General features: G+C 42.2%; 1 pseudogene; it reads right to left on the bottom strand.

Moving 5' to 3' along the window:
* Positions 1 to 656: 656 nt before the first annotated feature.
* Positions 657 to 20,310, bottom strand: part of LOC145390218 (pre-rRNA-processing protein TSR1 homolog) — a 39,333-nt pseudogene continuing 19,679 nt past the window's right edge.

Genomic DNA, 20,310 nt, shown 5'->3' with positions numbered 1-20,310 from the left:
CAAAGTGTGCCAAATATCGCATATTGTGAGGCAATGATAGACTACGTGTGTGTGGATGAGCGAATGAGAAGACAAGTGTTGGATGCAAGAGTGTGGAGAGGGTGGGGGAATGGAGTCTCGGACCATCACTTAGTGATGGCCAAGGTAGAGCTGCAAAGATAGTGGTTGAGGAGACGAAGGGAAAGACAGGAGGAAGCAACTCCTGTGAGAAGAGTGAAGAAATTGCAAGATAGTGAGAAAATGACAGAGTATAAGAGCATAGTGGAAGAAAGATTGGGAAGGTATGCGCTAGAGCAGATGGAAGGGGTGGAAGACGTACAGTACTGTGTGATCACTACTATACTTTAGCACTGTCTACCTATGAGAAAATTCTGTAACTGCACAATGAGTATCCTAACCCACTGAGTCTGAGATGTCAAATTTCAATTTATTATTGTCAATTCTTGATGATTCCATTCAGTTAAGGAGAGATTTTTTGAACTGGAGGGTTTAGAAGTAGCTTTAATAAACCCCTTCAATAACAGAAGCCTTTCCTAAGTTGAATCAAATCATCTGGGAGCAGCAAGACTAAACTAAAAGGAAAGTCACCAAGATTGAAGGGATTAAAACTGTAACATACAAAGAGATACCCACTACTATTTCTGATCACCACCTACCTGAGTGAAGATTCCGTAATTGAATCCTGGGTGTCCTTAAAGCTTGTGTCACTGACAGCCTGTGGGTTTAGGATCAGGTGCTCTCTGGGGGTGATGGTGATGGTGATAGGGGCTGAGGGTGGCTCTCCGAGGGGCTCTGGAGTTGACTCACTCCCAGGGGGGGTTCTCCATGACTACCGAGGATTCCAGACTTCTACTTGCAGTGTTGTTGGTGCTTTTATTATGTGGAGTCCTCGCCTAAATGCTTTCTGTGGTTCCTTCATCATCACTACCTACAGTACTGAAAAGATACAAAAAAATTTAGTCGTCATCATCATCACCATCATCTTACTTTTTTTTTTATACCTATGGATTGGAAGTAATCAATCAATCAATCAATCAATTGCCAGACGCCATAATCCCGTAAGGGGTGGCCATTGACTTTGAGTTGTTTGTTTTACGGGGAGGGGCACTAACTCTCCACCAACCCACTTGTTGACACGTAGGGAGCACGTATGGTTTGGTTATATGGTTACCACCCAGCGTTGTAAATGGTTTCTTGGCTTACAGGAAACCATTTGGCTTGTCACTCAATGTAACGCCACCTGTAAAGGAAAGAAAAGCAATAAGAAGAGACAGGAAAGATGGGAGAAATAGGAAGAGAGGAGGGCAGGCACAGAAAAAAATAAATCAATCAATCAAGGCTAAGGAAGAAGTAGGCAGCACTACATCAAGTGAGTGGATGATGGTCGCCACCACCTACCACTATGAAAATGGTAATTATGGCGCTCCAATTGGATTGAGCTGGTGAAGGTTTATATCCAAGGGATGGTTGGGGTTTATTGCTCAGGGATGAGTGAGGCTGGTCACTCTCATCTTAAGTGTCATGACCAACTTGCCTAGCCCAGGGCTCCTACGCTCCTCATGGGGCAACGTACGATTGGATGATGGATGGATGGATGGAAAATGATTACTGAAGAAAAAAAAAAAAAAAATTGGTGAACATACTTAATGAATAAATTCTATTTACCTACCTATCTATTGCCAGACACTGTAATCCCGTATGCGGTGACCACAAACATAGCACCTCCACGTCGCCCTGTCCCCCGCCATTCCACTGCCCCGCTCCCAGGTCGCACCCCCCTCTCTCATATACCTCTCCACTCCATCCCTCCATCTCATCTTTGGCCTCCCCCTCCACCTCACTCACATACACTCTCCTCATCAGTCTCTCACTCTCCATCCTCTCCACATGGCCAAACCACCTCAATGGGTTTCTCCCAATGCTTTGTATCACATCCACATCCACACCACAATGCTCCTTCACTTCCTCATTTGTCAGTCTGTCTCTCCAAGTGACTCCACATGCTCCCTTCAGAAAACTCATTTCCACTGCTCTCACTCTTGACTTGTGTCCCTCCAACAAGGTCCAAGCTTCACTTCCATATGTTAGAGGTGGTATCACAATACTGTCATACAGTGTGAGTTGGAAGCTGGGCAGTGAAATGGCGGGGGACAGGACGACGTGGAGGCGATTTGTTTGTGGCCACCTAAACGGGATTGAGGCGTCTGGCAATAGATCGATAGACAGATGCTCACTTCCCTGTTTCTTATCAATGCTTTCAAAGAACCAGCAACCATTCTTCCTTGTTGTACCCTTTCAAGCACTTCATCCTCTAAACTTCCATCCTCACTCATCACACAAGCCAAGTACTTAAACACACTCACATTTTCCATTTGCTCCTCATCAAACCTCACTGTATATTCTGTGATTTCATTTCTCTCGAAGACCATAACTTTGCTCATCCCTACATTCGCCTTTAAATTCCATTTCTTACAAACTCTCACAAACTCATTCACCAAGCCTTGCAGCACCCCTTCGTCTTCATTTAACAACACAGTATCATTTGCAAACAACAGTACCGGGAGTTTCCACACACTGCTCTCTCTCACATTAGAGCCGCTCCAACATCCACTGCCCTACCTTGTATCTCTTTTAAAACCCCATCCGTATACAGACTGAACATCCATGGAGACATGTCACATCCCTGTTTCAGTTCAACCTTCAGAGAGAAAAATTCACTCAGTTCACTGTCCACATGATTTGCAGCCTTAGCATCCTCATACATACTCTTCATGGCATTCAACAACTGCCCATTTACTACATATATTCTTAATACTTTCCACAATCCTTGTCTATCCACCTTGTCATATGCTTTCTCCAAATCCATGAAAGCCGCATACAACTTCTTTCCCCTCTCTAGAAACTTTTCTACTAAAGACCTAAGAATGAATATCTGATCTACACAACTTCTTCCCTTCCTAAAACTTCCCTGTTCTTCTCCAACTAATTCATCTGTTATTTCCCTAACTATGTCAATAAGTATCCTATCATATACTTTTCCTAATACACTAAGAAGACAAATGCCTCAATAATTACCACACAATTCTTTTTCCCCTTTTCCTTTGTACAAGGAAGTAATTCTACCTGACCTCCAGTCCTCTGGGACTTTACCTTCCTCCCAGGCCAATCTGCATATCTTCCACATCCATTCTACTACTATCTCTCCTCCATGCTTCAGCATTTCATCACACACTCCATCAATTCCTAGAGCTTTCCCCAATTTGACTTTCTTCATTGCTTCCCCAACTTTGATCTTACTGATTAAGATCTTCCTCTCTTCTCACATCCCTCCTTCTCCCAGCCATTCCCCAGTCACTTATACTCGCATTACTTTCATTCCCAATGTTCAACAATTCCTTAAAGTGTTCACTCCATCAGCTCACTTTTTCTCCCTTCTCCACTAGTAATCTACCATTTTTATCTTTCGCTCCCTGACAAACTTCTTTAACACCCTGTGTAACTCTCTTTACCTCTTTCCAAAACATTTTCTTATATTCCCTCTACTTAACACTCAAATTCCTTCCAAATTCCTAAACCACTCCTTACTCTCTCTTACTAACTTTTTCACCTCTCTCTTCTTCTCTATATATAACTCTCTCTTCCATCTCCCAACTTTCTCCACACCCATTTCTCATACACTCACTATATACTTTCTTTGTGCCACAGCCTGTCCCACCTCTTCATTCCACCTTGCTGTTCCTTGCACCCCTTTTCATTTTCTCTTCACCCCACACACCACCTCACATGCTGCACAGATTTCTTCTGTGAATATCTTGCACACACCTTCCACATCCCCAATCAGCTCCAAATCACATTTACCCATTCACTCCTCCACTTCTCTCTTATATTCTGCCTTTTTTCCACCCTCTTGTAACCTTTCTACCCTCCTTGTACGAACTACTTCCTCTTGTCCTTCCCTTTCTCTATTCCTCCATTTCATTTGGACCTTGACTTTCATCACCACCAAGTGGTGGTCAGAAAGTCCACTCCCCCAACCTCTATATCATCTTGCATCCATTACACACATTCTCTCATCCGCATACATGTAATCAATCATTGTCTTCCGTTCATTCAGTTCACCACCCACCCTTTTCATCACTCGCTACATATAACTGTGGATCATTTTATGTCTGAAGAAGGTACTGGCTATATTAATCCTCTCCCAGCAAAAATGTTCACTAGAGCACTGCCATTCTCATCCACTTCTGCAGGTACACCCCACTCACCAACTACTCCATCCACCTTCACATTCTCTACTTTTCCATTTGTATCTTCAATTAGTTACACTCTCTCATTCCTTTCAAACTTTTCCATGCACGTTTCCACATTTGTCCTGAACTCTTCCTTCACTCTGCTTGCACGATCTTGCACTGGCACATACACACACACAATCGTCTATATTTGTGGTCAAACTTTCAATCTTACCCACACAATCACATTCTCATTATCATCTCAACCCTATTTTCCAACAAAATGAAAATGAGGTGTGTAAGCTCTAGATACCATTGCAGCTAATATAAAAGGCAACAGTAGGAGAACTATCATTAGAGTCATGCAACACAACAATCAAGTCAGCGATAAAGCTTTAGAAAACTTGGTTCTGTCTCATGAAAAAGGCAATGCAAACATTTTTTTTACAGAGTATGTGTGCTTTTTTCCCCCTTTTTTTGAATCTCAGGACCAACTGCCTAGCCCGGGCTCCTACGCTCCTCATGGGGCAACGTAGGATTGGCTGATGGATGGATGGATGGATGAATGCATTGCATAAAACCTATGGATAAGTCATTCTATCAAACATCAAGTTAAATATGGTACACTGTATATAAATGAAACCTTTGTCTGCATTCTTATACAGTATGGTACACTCTTCTAGCCTTTGTTAGTTTTTTTGTTTCAATTTCCATACCTCATTTACTCAACACATTCATTTATTATCATGTCGTGCCATCCTCTTGGCTTTCCACATCCCATTCCACCTTAAAACTCACTGAGATATACTGTGCCTTTTCACTAATAAGAACACATCCATTCTCTCTGAATGACTATACCATCTAAATACACTTTCTTCTCTCTTCTGATCAACAGACTGTTATGCTACACCCTTCAAGAATCTATTCCTACTATCTCGCCCACCTACGTAACCCACATACATTCCTGGATAGTTACTTTCTACTACTCCCAATCAATTTTTAAAAATCACACCATACCAAAGTATCATAATCATATTTAAATCTGGACACTGTTATAGAACTAATAACATTTGAGAATTCTGCTTTCCTTACAGTTTTCAAAATTATGTAAAATACAGATTCAGTACCCATAAAGCTGTACATGTACAGCTGTGAACATAAATACTGATACACTTTGTAACAAAAGTGTAAGTGATAACTTTCACAACCCAGCGATGTGAATTCTGGAGCCCAGTAAACTTTTCAAAATATCTGTACAGGTTCCATATGTGTCTGACTAAAAAGTGGAGCAATTTTAATGTTTGCAACAGTACAGTAGATCAATGGCCTATACAACGATGTTGCTACTCCCTACCTAGGACGTCACTGAGAAACGCAAGGTGAGCAGTCGCCCCATTCGGTGATGTCACATCATCCGCGACCCCATTGCCACCAGCCATTAAATCCCTCTCCGCCAGCTCACCGTCCTCTACCACACCATTCCCCTCTTCTGCTACAGCCTCACCCATCACTCCAACATATGTTCCATTGCTGTGTGCTGCTCCATCCTCTGCATGCTCCTCAATTGCCTCTGCATCAAGCCTCCTCCTATCAGAATTAGGTAAAGCTTTCATACATACAGTATTTAACTCATGTTGACTAACAGGCTTGCCAAAAATGCTTGCATCAGACCTTTCTCATGCATAGTGCAGGTGTATCTTAGCACATACATAGCTGACATACCTTGCAGATTGGATTATAAATCTTTTCCTGATAAGTTACTTGTCCTGTTAATAAATCCCTATTAATTTTATTCAGTTTTAACTTCCATCCTACAAGACTAAGCAGCACCTGAGAATGTGTTCTTGTAGCTTTTTTATGGTACAGCTTATATTTAACATGAACCTACCTTACATTAACATTCTTCTTTACTTTACATACCATATGAAAAGGGTACAGGTATACCCAGTTTAACGACGCAATTGGTAAAGTAAAAACCCATCGTTAGGCGAGGTATTGTATCTTGGGGTAGATTTAACATGCAAAGTATTGGGATGCATTTCTGAGCCTTGGGTTTCCCCCTAACCAAGTCCTAAACCCACACAAATGAGTCCAAAAACAAGTTTAAGGCCAATCTAAATGGCCTAACAGCTGTAAAAGAAGCTAACCCAAGCTTAAAGTCTGTAATAACTCACTAAAAACAAAAAATAAAATATGAAAATCATAAATAATAAGTCTGGAAAAAATCAAGCTTAGTAAACTGTACCCCAAAATGACAATGTTCACCCCACCTATGGCTAAAACACATTAATCTAAGTCTAAAAACAGTTTATAAATCAACCTAAACACACAACTTTAGTCTAAGATATCATCAAAATCAGTAAAGATAATCAAAACCTATCGCTAAACCAGGGTTTGGCCATCATTAGGCGGGATATGGTGGTATTTCTACCCCATCACTAAGCTGGCGTATGGCATCTAAGGGTATCGTGTATCGAGGTATACCTGTATAATTATATACAGTATATATATATATATATATATATATATATATATATATATATAGATAGGCAAGGTATGTGGAAGGTATTAAGAATATATGGAGTGGAGGGGAAATTGTTGAGTGCTGTGAAGAGTATGTACGAAGGAGCTAGGGCTACGGTGAGAGTGGATGATGAGCTGAGTGAGTTCTTTGATCTCAATGTAGGACTGAAACAGGGTTGTGTGATGTCTCTATGGCTGTTTAATATATATATGGATGGGGTTGTAAAGGAGGTGCAAGGTAGGGCGGTGGATGTGGGGGTGGCCCTAATGAATGAGGGTGAGAGTTGGAAGATTCCGGTGTTGCTGTTTGCTGATGATACAGTATTGTTGAGTGAAGATGAATGGGAGTTGCAAGGTTTGGTGAATGAATTTGGGACAGTGTGTAGGAGGAGGAAGCTGAAAGTTAATGTAAACAAAAGTAAAATTATGGTGTTTGAGAGGAATGAAGTCACAGAATGTACAGTGAGGTTGGATGGTGAGGATATGGAGAATGTGAGTGCATTCAAGTACTTGGGTAGTGTGATGAGTAAGGCTGGAACTTTGGGGGATGAAGTGTGTGACAGGGTACAGCAGGGAAGGAAGGTTGTTGGTTCACTGAAAGCAGTGATGAGAAATAGAGAGGTGAGTATAGAAGTTAAGAAGTCACTGCATGATAGTATTGTGATCCCTACCCTGATGTATGGAAGTGAGGCGTGGACCTTGCAAGAGGAGAACAAGTCAAGAGTGAGAGCATGAGTTACTTGAGAGGGGCATGTGGAGTGACATGGAGGGACAGGTTGACGAATGAAGAAGTGAAGGAACGTTGTGGAGTACATGTGGATGTGGTTGAGAAGATTAGGAGAAATACACTGAGGTGGTTTGGACATGTGGAGAGAATGGAGAATGAACGTGTATGTAGGTGAGGTGGAGGGAGGCAGAGGTAGGGGTAGACCGAGGATGAGGTGGAGGGATGGAGTTGAGAGGTATATGATCAATCCTTTCACACCTGACATTCTCTACATGCTCTCCCTGAAACATGACACCCATGAAATCAACATTATTTTACTGTCAACATCTGATGTCACTACATCTCTTATGCAGCCACTTATCACAAAACACTGCACAAGATGGAGTTACTTCCCACAATCTTGTGGCATGCCACACATGGCCACACTTGCTATGTGTTGACAGTACCACCACCAGCCCTAGATATCTTTTGTTTAACCGCATTTACTCTCAAACTCTTGTTCCCCATTCTGTCTCTCCATTTCTTAACTCTTCCTCTGTCTCCTTTTCATTCTCTGCAATCAGCACCAAGTCATCAGCATACAATCTCTCCCATGAGTCCGTCTCTGAAGTCATGTGATAGAGTCTCAAGCCATCCATCCATCATCCAATCCTACGTTGCCCCACAAGGAGTGTAGGAGCCCCGGGCTAGGCAAGTTGGTCCTGACATTTAAGATGAGAGCACCATGACAAATAATACAGGGCTTAAGACAGATGCAAACACTCACGGAAAGCTCATCACTCAAATTTCCATTCACTCTCACCTGGGTGCTAGCACCCACATACTTAGTCATAACCACTGTAACCACCCACTTCTCGATACCAAGCTTTCTCATTGCCAACTTCGCCACACCACCTCTCTAGGAACCATGTCAATGGCTTTCTCCAAATGAAGAAAAACAAGGTACTGTACAGCTCCCTCTCCTCTCCTCAATATTTTCCCTGAAGCTGCTGGACAATAAATATGGCATCAGTGGTCTCACTGCCTGGTACAAACTGAAGCTGCATCTCATCAATATTCACTCTTTCCCTAATCATACCTTTTAGGACTCTCTGAATTACCTTCATTATCTGGTCCAAAAGTTTTATCCATCCATCCATCATTCAATCGCATGTCGCCCCATGAGGAGCATAGGAACCTGGGGCTAGGCAAATTGGTCCTGACATTTAACCCGTTAACTGCTCTATACATCCTAAGTTGTTCCGAGTGCAATTGCTCAATACAGCCCTGGCTGCGCAGGTGAATTTCGAATATAGTGCCATGGTGACCAAGGCCGACCCATGCAAGCACGTCTGAGCCTTCAAAACTGAAATCAAAACCGAAAAAGAAAACGAAAACCATACATTCCAACAGGGAATCAGACACTTCAATGTTCATCCATGGCTTTACCAAGGTAAATATTGAGCTAATATTTCGTTACTATATACTTTGGCATGTGTTTTCTCAATTCCTAACACAAAACTTCGCCTTTGGGAAATTTCATTTTTACCCCTATGTCTGTGCACCACGGACACCTCCAAAAAACTGCCATGAGCAGTTAACGGGTTAAGATGAGAGTGACCAGCCTCACTCATCCCTACGTGGCATTACATGAACAATAAACCCTAACCACCCTTTGGTTATAAACCTACACACATTCAATCTGACTGGGGCACCTTAATTACCCACTAAACCACCAGATGCCATAATTTGGTTATATGATTACCACCCAACGTAGTAAATGGTTTCCTGGCGTACAGGAAACCATTTGGCTTGTCACTCAGTGTAGAGTCACCCAAAGGCAGAAGTAAGAGGAAAGAATGACAGAAGAGGAAGGAAAGAAGATAGAAAAGGGCAGACACCCAAAGCAGCACCACACTGACTGAGTGGATGGTATGCCTTTATAATTTCCATTTTCCCCTCACAGACATATACAATCACACTCTCCAGCCAGTCATCTGCAACAACACACTCATATATGATCATATTTATCAAATCAGCAACTAAACCCACTCCTATCTCTCCCGAGGTCTTCAGCGTTTCACCAGTCATCCCAGACATACCCGCCACCTTCCCCAACTGCATGCTGTGTATTGCCATGCTCACGGTAGCAGCAGCAATCAAAGACCAAGGACCAAACACTGGATCCACTGACTCCAACCCTTCCTTGTTGCAGTCAAACTCCTTCTTCAGCAACCAGTTATAAATACTCTCTCCAGGCATCTTTTAATATCCTCACTGTCCACCACTACCTGTCCTTCATCATTCTTCACACACTGCCAACCTACGATATCCCTGTTTTCCCTCTTCATCTGATTTGCCACCTTAAATACCATATTCCTCCTTCCAACCCTGATTTGGTTATCCAGTAAAAGTCTCTGAGACTCAGAGTTTGCACTGTACACACCCCCTTTCTGGCCCAATGCTTGGCAGCCAAGTATTCCTCTCTGTTATCATCCCTTTTTCCATTCCTGGAAAAGTCTTCATTTCTCCTTAACTGCGGCTTGTACACCCTCGTCCCACCATCGTGTAACCCTGTATCTTGGTGAGCTCCTTGTCCATCCACACACCGAATCAGAAACTCTCAAGAGACTGTTCTTGAGAGCTCTATACTGCTAATTTACACTTCTGTCTACAGCTCTGTTTGGTCATCACTCATCTCGCTATAGGAGGCATCCCTTACTGTTATGCAGCCGAAGATCCTTTTCTTCACTATGTGCTCCTTTAATACCATGTCACATACCAGTAATTTGTGTTGCTGCACACACTCTTTGCTCCCTATAACTTTACCATCCTTCAATAACCTTCCATTAGCTCTCCTGACCAGAAAATAGCCAGTCTGGCTGCTACTACTGTTCTCAGACTCATAAGCAATCAGTCTACTCTCTTTTCCTAAAATGCATGTTGCACACAATCATGATTATTGCCTCCCAGAATTCCAATATTCTTTCCTCTTCCACATTCCTCGTATCTTATACACATCTCCCATGCACCCTGTCTTATCCTCGAGATGCTCTACCCACATGACCATATAAATCCACATCCACAGTACAACCTAATCATTCCCAGTACCATCAAGAACATGTACCAAATCATCCCAGAATCCACCCTCTTCTTCCTCATCCAAGCCAACCTGTGAAGTGTTTGCTAATTCTACCGTGATCAGGAGCTCTTCAAACAACATTTTCAATGCTATAATCACTCTTAACACATACATAAGCACACTCTACCCACTCCCCTTCGGGAGGCATGCCCACACCACCATATCTGTCCACACCTGCCTCCCAAAGTATCTTACACCTACCATCTTTCCCAAAATTCATCCTTGCTGACTCCCCCTATACCTAACCTCCTATACGCAGCATCAACCTGCCTTCTGTTTAGGGCCTGCACCACTTATCCCTTTCTACCCTTCAAGCTATAAACATTCCAAGATGCCCTTCTGAACTCCTTGGGTGATTTGGTGTCCTCAGGCTTGCTTTTTACAGTGCTTAGTTTCGAAGTCATGTCAGTAGTTAAAGGAGGAGACAGATCACAAGCCCCACCACACACAACCCCAGGTCCAAGCAGAGGATCAGGGATCCATAGCCCACCAGCCATGGCCAGTGGCTGTGACAGTGGCCTCGGGGACCCAGCCAGGACAGCTACAGGAATACCCTACAGGCACCCCTTGACACTAACTGCTCCGTCATTATACTTTCATTGATAAGGTAGCCTCCTGGGTGGCTACTTCCAGGTTTAAGCCCCTCTCTACTGAGCAGAAGCAGCAGCCTAGGAACCACAATGCTCGGTACCCTCTGGCGGGGCCAGATCAGAGCCCTATACCATCCCAGTCTCAAATGTGTGCTGACGAAGCCTGTGCTATGCCTCTCCCCTCAAGTCTGCCACTAGGTAATGGGAACAAAGTTTTCTGGTTGCATGCCCTTGCTGGTGTCAACCCCTGTGATGTAGTAGGGTATGGTGTGTAGTATGGAAAGTGTGTGTAGTGTAGCGTATAAGACAAAGAAAGTTTTTGCAATTAAAAACTCACCAGCAGCCCCTCCTTCTCTTCATTCACTATCCGTTTTCTGGTACGGTTGAAGTTTTCAAACTGAAATATCCTGGCATAGTCTTCTGGAAGGTTCTCATCAGGGTTCCATGGGGAAGTGCGGAAGCTCTGGAGGCCACGAAACTTTTGAAGGCGAACCTGAGCCGGAATGGTTTTTGGTGTATCCATTTCATCAGGAAACATGGCATCCTCTCGAGCCACTGTGAATGTAATTGCTCATATTAGCAATGCCCCATGAAAATGAATGTTGTGTCCCAGTTTAGTATGAAGACTATAAATCTCTTGTAAAATATAAGGGCTTTGTCACACCTAATTATTGGCATTTTGCAAACCTAAAAACCTTCTAGCTTTACTATACTCCATTTCACCGAGTTTGGCACCATCTCTGATACCTGAATGCCTGTAGTGTTCATGTAAATCCTCTGTACTAGGTAAACCTCTATGTATTACCTTGAGAACCAGTATATAAAGGATATATAAAGGCAATACAAAAAGGTACATCCAGTACGGAGGACCTTTATCAGTGCTACAGGCGTTGACAACATCACTGATGGTGCCAGACTCGGTGAAATGAAGTACAATGTCGTTGTTGATGTAGTAATAACCTGGTAGTGACATATGTATTACTGTTGCTAAAAAGTAATGATCTACCCACAGATTTAGTGCTCTCTAGAAATTAGTACCATTTTAAAAATATTAATTTATGATTCAAATGCACTGGCCTATTGATATCTGTACTGTATTTACCTATTTACCTATTTGTAGTATACAGGAATTGAGCTAAGCTCGTGTTGTCCTGTCTCCATATCTACATTTATCCAATCTAGTTTTAAACACATGAATGTTTTTTGCCTGCACCACCTCCCCGTCTAAGTCATTCCAAATACTTATGCTTCTATTCGGGAAACTGAACCTTTTAAGATTATTAAGACATCTACTTTTCCTCAACTTGAAGTCATGACCTCTTGTTCTTCCATCATCCAACCCAAAAAGATCCTCTCTATCCACCCTTTCCAATTCTCTTACATTTCTAAATATCGTGATCAAGTCACCTCTTTCTTTTCTCTCACGCAGCGTTGGTAACTTCAGTTTTTCCAGTCTCTCCTCGTAAGTGAGTTCCCTTAAACATGGCATCATCCTTGTTGCCATCCGTTGAACCCTCTCTAGTTTACTAATATGCTTCTTCAAATGAGGTGACCATACCACAGCCGCATACTCTAGCCTTGGTCTTATCATGGTCACTATCAACTCCCTCAGCATTTCCTCGTCCACATAATTAAAAGCCACTCTCATATTGGTCAGTAATCCATAAGTTCCTCCAGTGATCTTGTTTATATGTTTTTCTAGTGACAAATCATCCTGAATAGTCACTCCCAAGTTTTTCTCATCTGTTCTCTTACAAATTATCTCACTGCCCATTTTATATGTCCAGTGTGGTCTTTTTTCACTCATTCCCATTTCTAATACATGACACTTCTTGGCAAGTCTGGCTCCAGCTGTGGAATTTGTCCAAGTCCTCTTGCAGTTTTTTACAACTATCAGTGCCTTTAATATGTTTCATGATTTTAGCATCATCTGCGAACATACTCATGTAACTATTTAAACACTCTGGTAAATCATTTACATAAATCAGAAACATTACTGGGGCTAAGATAGAGCCCTGGGGTACTCCATTAGTCACGTTTCTCCACTGTGAAGCCCTGTCGCTTATAACTGTTCTCATCTGCCTTCCTATCAAATAATCTTCCATCCACTTTAATAGTTTCCCATGCACCCCTCCAAAGGTCTTCAACTTCCACAGCAGTCTCCTATAGGGAACCCTGTCAAATGCTTTTTTGAGGTCAAGATAGACACAATCTGCCCATCCCTCTCTCTCTTGTATGACATCTATTACCCTGCTGTAGAAACTTAATAGGTTAGTAACACATGATCGTCCTTCCCTAAAACCAAATTGTCTTGGTGCTATCACTTCATTTTCTTCTAAATACTTTATCCATCTTTTTCTAATAATTTTCTGGCAGATTTTACAAACAATACTAGTAAGTGATACAGGTCTATAACTGAGTGGATCTTTCCTATCTCCTCCCTTGAAGATTGGCACAATACTTGCTCTTTTCCAATCTTTAGGTAACTGTCCATTTTCCAGTGATGTCTTGATGACAAACAGGCCACACTAACTGGTCTGCACATTCCTTCAGGATCCATCCAGACACACCATCTGGTCCCATTGCTTTTCTTACATCCAAATCCCTCATCAACTGCAGCACCTCATTCACATCCACTGTAACTTCTGCCATTCCCGTCACCCTGGGTTCTATTTCAGGTTCCCTAAATTCCTCTTCCAGCACATAGACTGACTGCAGTTTGTTGTTCATTATTTCACACAATTCTTCTTCTCTTTCACAGGTTTCATCTCCATCCCTCAATCGTATTATACTGTCCTTAACTTTCATTTTACCATTCACAAACCTATAAAATAATTTTGGCTCCTTTTTACATTTAGTTACAATATCTTTTTCATATTTCCTTTCTTCTTCTCTCCGTACCCATATATATTCATTTCTTACCTGCTTGTACTCCTCCCAAGCCCTTTCACTATATTGTACCTTCTTTTCACTTTATTCTATGCTCTTTTTCTTGCTTCATGTGCCACTCTACATCTGTTGTTAAACCATTCTTTCTTCCTTTCCATAACTGTGGAAAATATTGGGACATTTACTAACTCCTGTTATATACACTTCTATCAGAAACTCATATTTCTCGTCAACATTTGTGATCATTAATCCAGTCTACATTTTGGAAAAAGTTCCTCAGGGAAGGAAAGTCTGCCTTCCCGTAATTGCATCTATTCTTCCTGTGTTTTTCATCCCTTTCTCCTTCCCTTACTCCCACCACTTCCATCTCAACAACCAGATGATCACTTTTACCAAAGGGGCATTGGTAGGTTATGTTCCTCACATCAGTTACCCTCGAGGACTCTGCCCCCTCCTCCCCAACTTCATTCTGATGATGAAGTTTTCAATCATGCTATCTGTGGACATATGAGGCCCCTAATAACATAGTGTACTGAGCGCCACTGCAAGCGAAACCAAGTTAAGTATACCAGTATGTAGCCCAAACCCTCTTTGATCTGGAAAGCAACCACGAGGTACAGAAAGCAAATGGCATTAGGGTCCTAATTCCCCTTCTGTAACACAGTCTCACTGCCCGCTTCACCTCAGTGGATTGACAAGCCTTCATGCTGGTCACAGAATGTACCAAGTGCCTCCCAGCAAGGTGTTGTCTGGTGTTATCAGATACAGTACTAGCATTATTTTATGCTCACAGTCATGCAGTTTTTTTATGGCACTATTAATTTTTGTACCTCATTCTAACATAATGGAATATTTTAGCATAAAATTGCATGATTTTAAGGGTAAGTTAGCCATAATGTACAGAAAATGGAAAAGGCAGAGAGCTCAGCAAGATATTGGCAACTGTGATCTGGGAATCTGTTGCCATGTGATGCAGTTTTTTGTTTACCAGCCGGCCTAGAACACTGCAAGGATTAACTGGCTATTTTCAGAGCTGTTTTGGTGTTTTTTCTCATTGTCTTGAGAACATGAGTGACTCTAGTAGTGAGCAAAAAGCTGCTGGTCCTTCTCATAACAGAAAAAGAGTGAGGAGGCCACAGATGTGGGCACAAAACATTAGTAAGAAGCTCAGGAACACTTCATGCTAAAAAAAAAAAAAAGCACTAAAAAATATTCACTAGTTCTAAAGTTATGGCATTTTGAAAGTAATGCAACTTTAACTGCGTTTTTCTCCATTTTCAACATGTGGCGTTCGGTACACTATGTTATTAGGGGCCTCATATGTCATAGGGCCATCCACCCCCCCCCATTTAGGTCCAGGACTCTGCAATGGTCTCCTCTTCTGACTCCTGCCTCCGATCCATTGACAGCACTTTTTTCCAATCTATATAATATTACCTGCTGGATACTTCCCTCTCTGACATCTTAGACCAATTATGGCCACAGCTGAAAGACTATGGATGTTCTCCATGGCTGTCATCCCAATTAGTTTCACTGTTGCTCTCTGGAATGTTTCAAGCTTCCTACCTGCTAATATTGTTGTGATTAGTTCACCAGACCACTGCATGGATCTTGGCCACTTCTGACTAGCTGATGGCGTGCATTAAATGTGGACTTCCAAACTACCATAACATAGGGCCATGGTGTCTGTCAAATCTCTTCAAACCAACAAGACTGAATTTCTATGACTATAACAAAACACTCAACCATACTTTACAAGCAGTAAATTTCATGAAACCATTTACTACGCTGGGTGGTAACCATATAACCAAATTTTGGTGCCTGGTGGTTTAGTGGGTAATTATGCGCTCCAATCGGATTGAGCCGGTGAATGTTTATATCCAAGGGGTGGTTAGGGTTGACTGCTCATGTAATGCCACTCTGGAATGAGTGAGGCTGGTCACTCTCATCTTAAATGTCGGGACCAACTGCCTAGCCCCGGGCTCCTACGCTCCTCATGGGGCAATGTAGGACTGGATGATAGATAGACAGAAATTTCATGAAGGAAGATAAATACATTTTATGACTATGAGCAGTGCATCTGACAGAGGAAGTATGGATGCTAGTAGGGATGCACTGGAATGTCATTTTGCATGCATTTTGCCTAGAGAAAGGGGGAAGGGCACTGTTACATGAAAAAAAAGTTATGAGATATAGTGTATACATTTAAAGAAATCCAGAAGTCTTCATGCAGTTACTGACTCACCACCAGTGCTAATAACTGCCACTACTGTATGTTGTTGTTCTTGCTGCTCCAAGCTCATTTAAATATAAACCTGGTGGAATGCAGGCTGAAACTGTCCTTCTCCTTAAGTCCAACATCTTTCTTTTGGGGTATAACGGGGAAATTGGGGGATGACTTTTTACTGCTGCATGAAGGCATCTCTCTGCATTATCTCTCCACTGCCAAATGTCAGTTATGATAAATGGCGGCTCATGCCATGTTTGCCATTACTGTGCTGTTTGTACCAACTCTCTTTTGATTTTTCTTGTGCAATTCATGTATACAGTAGTGCAAAGATTGTGTGATTAGGTTCTGTACCTTCTTTACTTCATCAAAGAGCACCAGACCTAGCTATGGTATTTACAGTTACAAATAAGCTCCTCAAAATGTGGGTCCCCCAAAAAAAACATCTATCAGCAGAGCATTTTCAGGCAACAGATTAAATAAAATGCTAACTTAGCTCCATATGTACCAACAATCACTTAGGTATTCTACCTTGATTACTGTAGATGATTTTCTTTGGTGTAGAAATGACAACTACCAATCAAAGGTAATTAAAACACATCTACTTGAACAATGTTATGTTAAAAAGTAAGGGGGGGGGGTCAAGAATAATCCTATGGAGGGGGGAAGAGGGAGGGGGAGGCCGAGGATGAGATGGAGGGATGGGGTGGAGAGGTATATGAGAGAGGGGGGTGTGAGTTGGGAGCAGGGCAGTGAAATGGCGGGGGACAGGAGGACTTGGAGGCAATTTGTTTGTGGCCACCCCAAACGGGATTCAGGCGTCTGGCAATAGATAGATAGATAGATAGATATCCTGACACCTTAGTTTCATGTGGAAGGGTTCATGACACTAATCTCAAAGTATCTGGAGGCACTGGAGAAAGAACTTCATACTGTACCTTTTTCTTTTTCTTTTTTTTTTTAAAGACATTTGGGACGCTAAGTTTATGACTAATGTTTGGGAGGGAATGGGATACTACCCTACCATCAGCAAATATCAGCAAGCTCATTTTCACCTTCCTGTCTCTGCTAAACAGAATTTTCCAAGATGGCAGGCACAGATCAAATCAGAGCAATCATATCCACATGAAAGATCAACCCATATTGTACCCTTACTATGGCTCAGCCATTGGTATTCAAGTTAGTTAAAAAAAAAATACAATTTCTACCTTATGACTGACCACTTCAAGTTATGAGTTTTTTAAAATCTCACATCCAACACATTCATTCAGGCAACAATTTGTTGCTTTCTTCTTCAAAAGATGTTGATGACAGTCACAAAGTTATTGCATTTTGTCCACAGTGTCATAGAATGGAAAATGTTGGGAACAACTGCTATACAAGGGTTTTGCAATTAGGGCCTTATTCTAAATGGTTGTCATGATTCTGTAACATATTAATGATTAGCCATGATGATGACTGAAGCTGCCATGGCTCAGTGGGTTAGAGCGTTCTGAACGAAAAGTCAGAGATTCGAATCCACCCAAGGGTCACTGGTAGATGTCAGGAAGGGCATCCGGTCATACAGTGCTACACACTCCAAAAACCTAAGTCCCCTACCTAGGGGCAACACCTTAGCCCTTATTGACAAAAAGGGACACAGCGTAAAACTAAAAAAATAAATAAATCTATCTATCTATTGCCAGACGCCTCAATCCCGTTTGGGGTGGCCACAAACAAATCGCCTCCAAGTCGCCCTGTCAAACGCCATTTCACTGCCCTGCTCCCAACTCACACCCCCCTCTCTCATATACCTCTCCACCCCATCAATCCATCTCATCCTTGGCCTCCCCCTCCCTCTTCCCCCCTCTACCTCACTCACATACACTCTCTTCGTCAGTCTTTCACCCTCCATCCTCTCCACATGGCCAAACCACCTCAGTGTGTTCCTCATAACGCTTCCTATTACATGCACATCCACACCACAACGCTCCTTTATATCCTCATTCGTCAGCCTGTCTCTCCATGAGACTCCACAGGCTCCTCTTAAATAACTCATTTCCACTGCTCTCACTCTTGACTTGTGTCCTTCCAACAACGTCCAAGCTTCACTTCCATATGTTAGAGTTGGTATCACAATACTGTCATGTAGTAACTTTTTCACTTCCATGCTCACTTCCCTGTTTCTTATCACTGCTTTCAAAGAACCAGCAACCTTTCTTACCTGCTGTACCTTTTCAAGCACTTCACCCTCCAAACCTCTATCCTTACTCATCACACTGCCCAAGTACAGGTAAGCCCTTAATTCACGCGAGGGTTAGGTTCCCAGACCCTTCGCGTATGTGGTAAATTCGCGTATATGTTCTGCCCTTCTGTGCACATAATTACGCATGTCTATTAAGTATATTACATCTGAATAATACTGTTTATGCACTACATACACCTTATGAACTAGCATAAAGTATGAAAAACAACAAAAATGTAAGAAATTTAACACTGAAACCTGACAAGCACAGGCGTAGGTGGAGACACTTCAGCAGCCTGGTGCACAAGCCCTCACTGCCTCCCATATGCTACATTCTGCCTTCTTTATTGTATGAACAGTTGACTCATTCACCCCAAACATGCGGTTCCAAGACAATTCACAGGTGTAGGTGGAGACACTTTAGCAGTCTGGTGCACTAGCCCTCACTGTCTCCCTTATGCTGTTCTCCTTCTTTACTGTGTGAACAGTTGACTCACCCCAAACATACGGTTCTGAGACAATTCACCATCAAGTCAATTCACCGTCAAAACATGGACAATTCCCCATCATTCTATTAATATACTTATTATTGATTAATTAATACTTTAATAACTAATTTTCAGGGGGATTTTATAACTCATATAAGTATAAAACTAATGTACTGTACTTGCTAAATAAACTGGTATGTAAATAAATGACGGGGAATCGTCCTGATGGAGAATTGTCGCCGACATTCCTCCCTGAAGTTTGTCCAACACTTTAACTTTCTCTGTCAGCAACATCACTTTACTAGTCCATTTTGGTGTGTTACCACATGCATCACTAGCACTATGCTTAGGCCCCATGTTGGCAGACAAGGCAAGCAATCACTGGAAGGCAGAAAAATAAGCCACAAATAACAACTGGCCAGTCATGCATGCTTCGACCGTCGGATTGAAACTGACTGTGGTGGGTGGTAGGTAGACCGACCTCACACACACACACACACACACACACACACACATATGTATGCACACGGGCAGCAGGTAGGCATTTTTATATTTTATTTATTTCTCTTGTATATTAAAATTATTTATTTGAATACTATAATTTTGTTTTAATTATTGTACGAAAAATTCGTGGATAACCGAAATCGTGTGAAAAAAGTTCGCGTGAATTAAGGGCTTACCTGTGTTTCATAAGTGGTACCTACGAAGCCAAACCATATCATTACATGAACTGTCTTCACTGATCCGAGACTTACCTCTTAACTTTTCCAAGGCATCCATCTCAGCCCCATAGTCCATTTTATCATCATAGTTAACTCCCTCGGCATCTGTCATTGTCATTGTCTCGTATTCCTCCTCATCTTCATCTTCCTCACAGGCATTTTGAGAACCATCTTGAGAGAGGGTGTCAACAGGAGCCAATTCATTATCACCTTCCATGATGGCACTATCATCATCTCCATCACCCTCAATACTTTTCTCTTCTGTCAAGAAAAACATAGAATGAAAGCTATTAGTAATGGAATGTTCAAATAATGCAGCTTAAAACAATGTATGCATCATCATCATCATCATCATCTGGACCTCCTTTCAGGCAGGTGAGGAGTTGCATCCAGATTGCCAAAGTTTGCCCACTTCAAAGGGCCACGCTTCCATTCACTCATCACTCAAGCCCACGGAATCCTGGCTCCATCTGATAGGCCACAAGGTTTCCACCACGTACTGTAGCTTCACATATACAGTACCTATCCGATCGAGTCAGTCCAAATGCTGTCACTTTAAAATGGGGTGCC

This window comes from Coenobita brevimanus, unplaced genomic scaffold (genome assembly GCF_032717465.1).
Source record: "Coenobita brevimanus isolate Jiangsu-jjx unplaced genomic scaffold, ASM3271746v2 jjx.HiC_scaffold_363, whole genome shotgun sequence".
NCBI lineage: Eukaryota > Metazoa > Arthropoda > Malacostraca > Decapoda > Coenobitidae > Coenobita > Coenobita brevimanus.
Note: the sequence above shows the minus strand (reverse complement) of the source record. Positions and strands in the feature narration are given on the sequence as shown.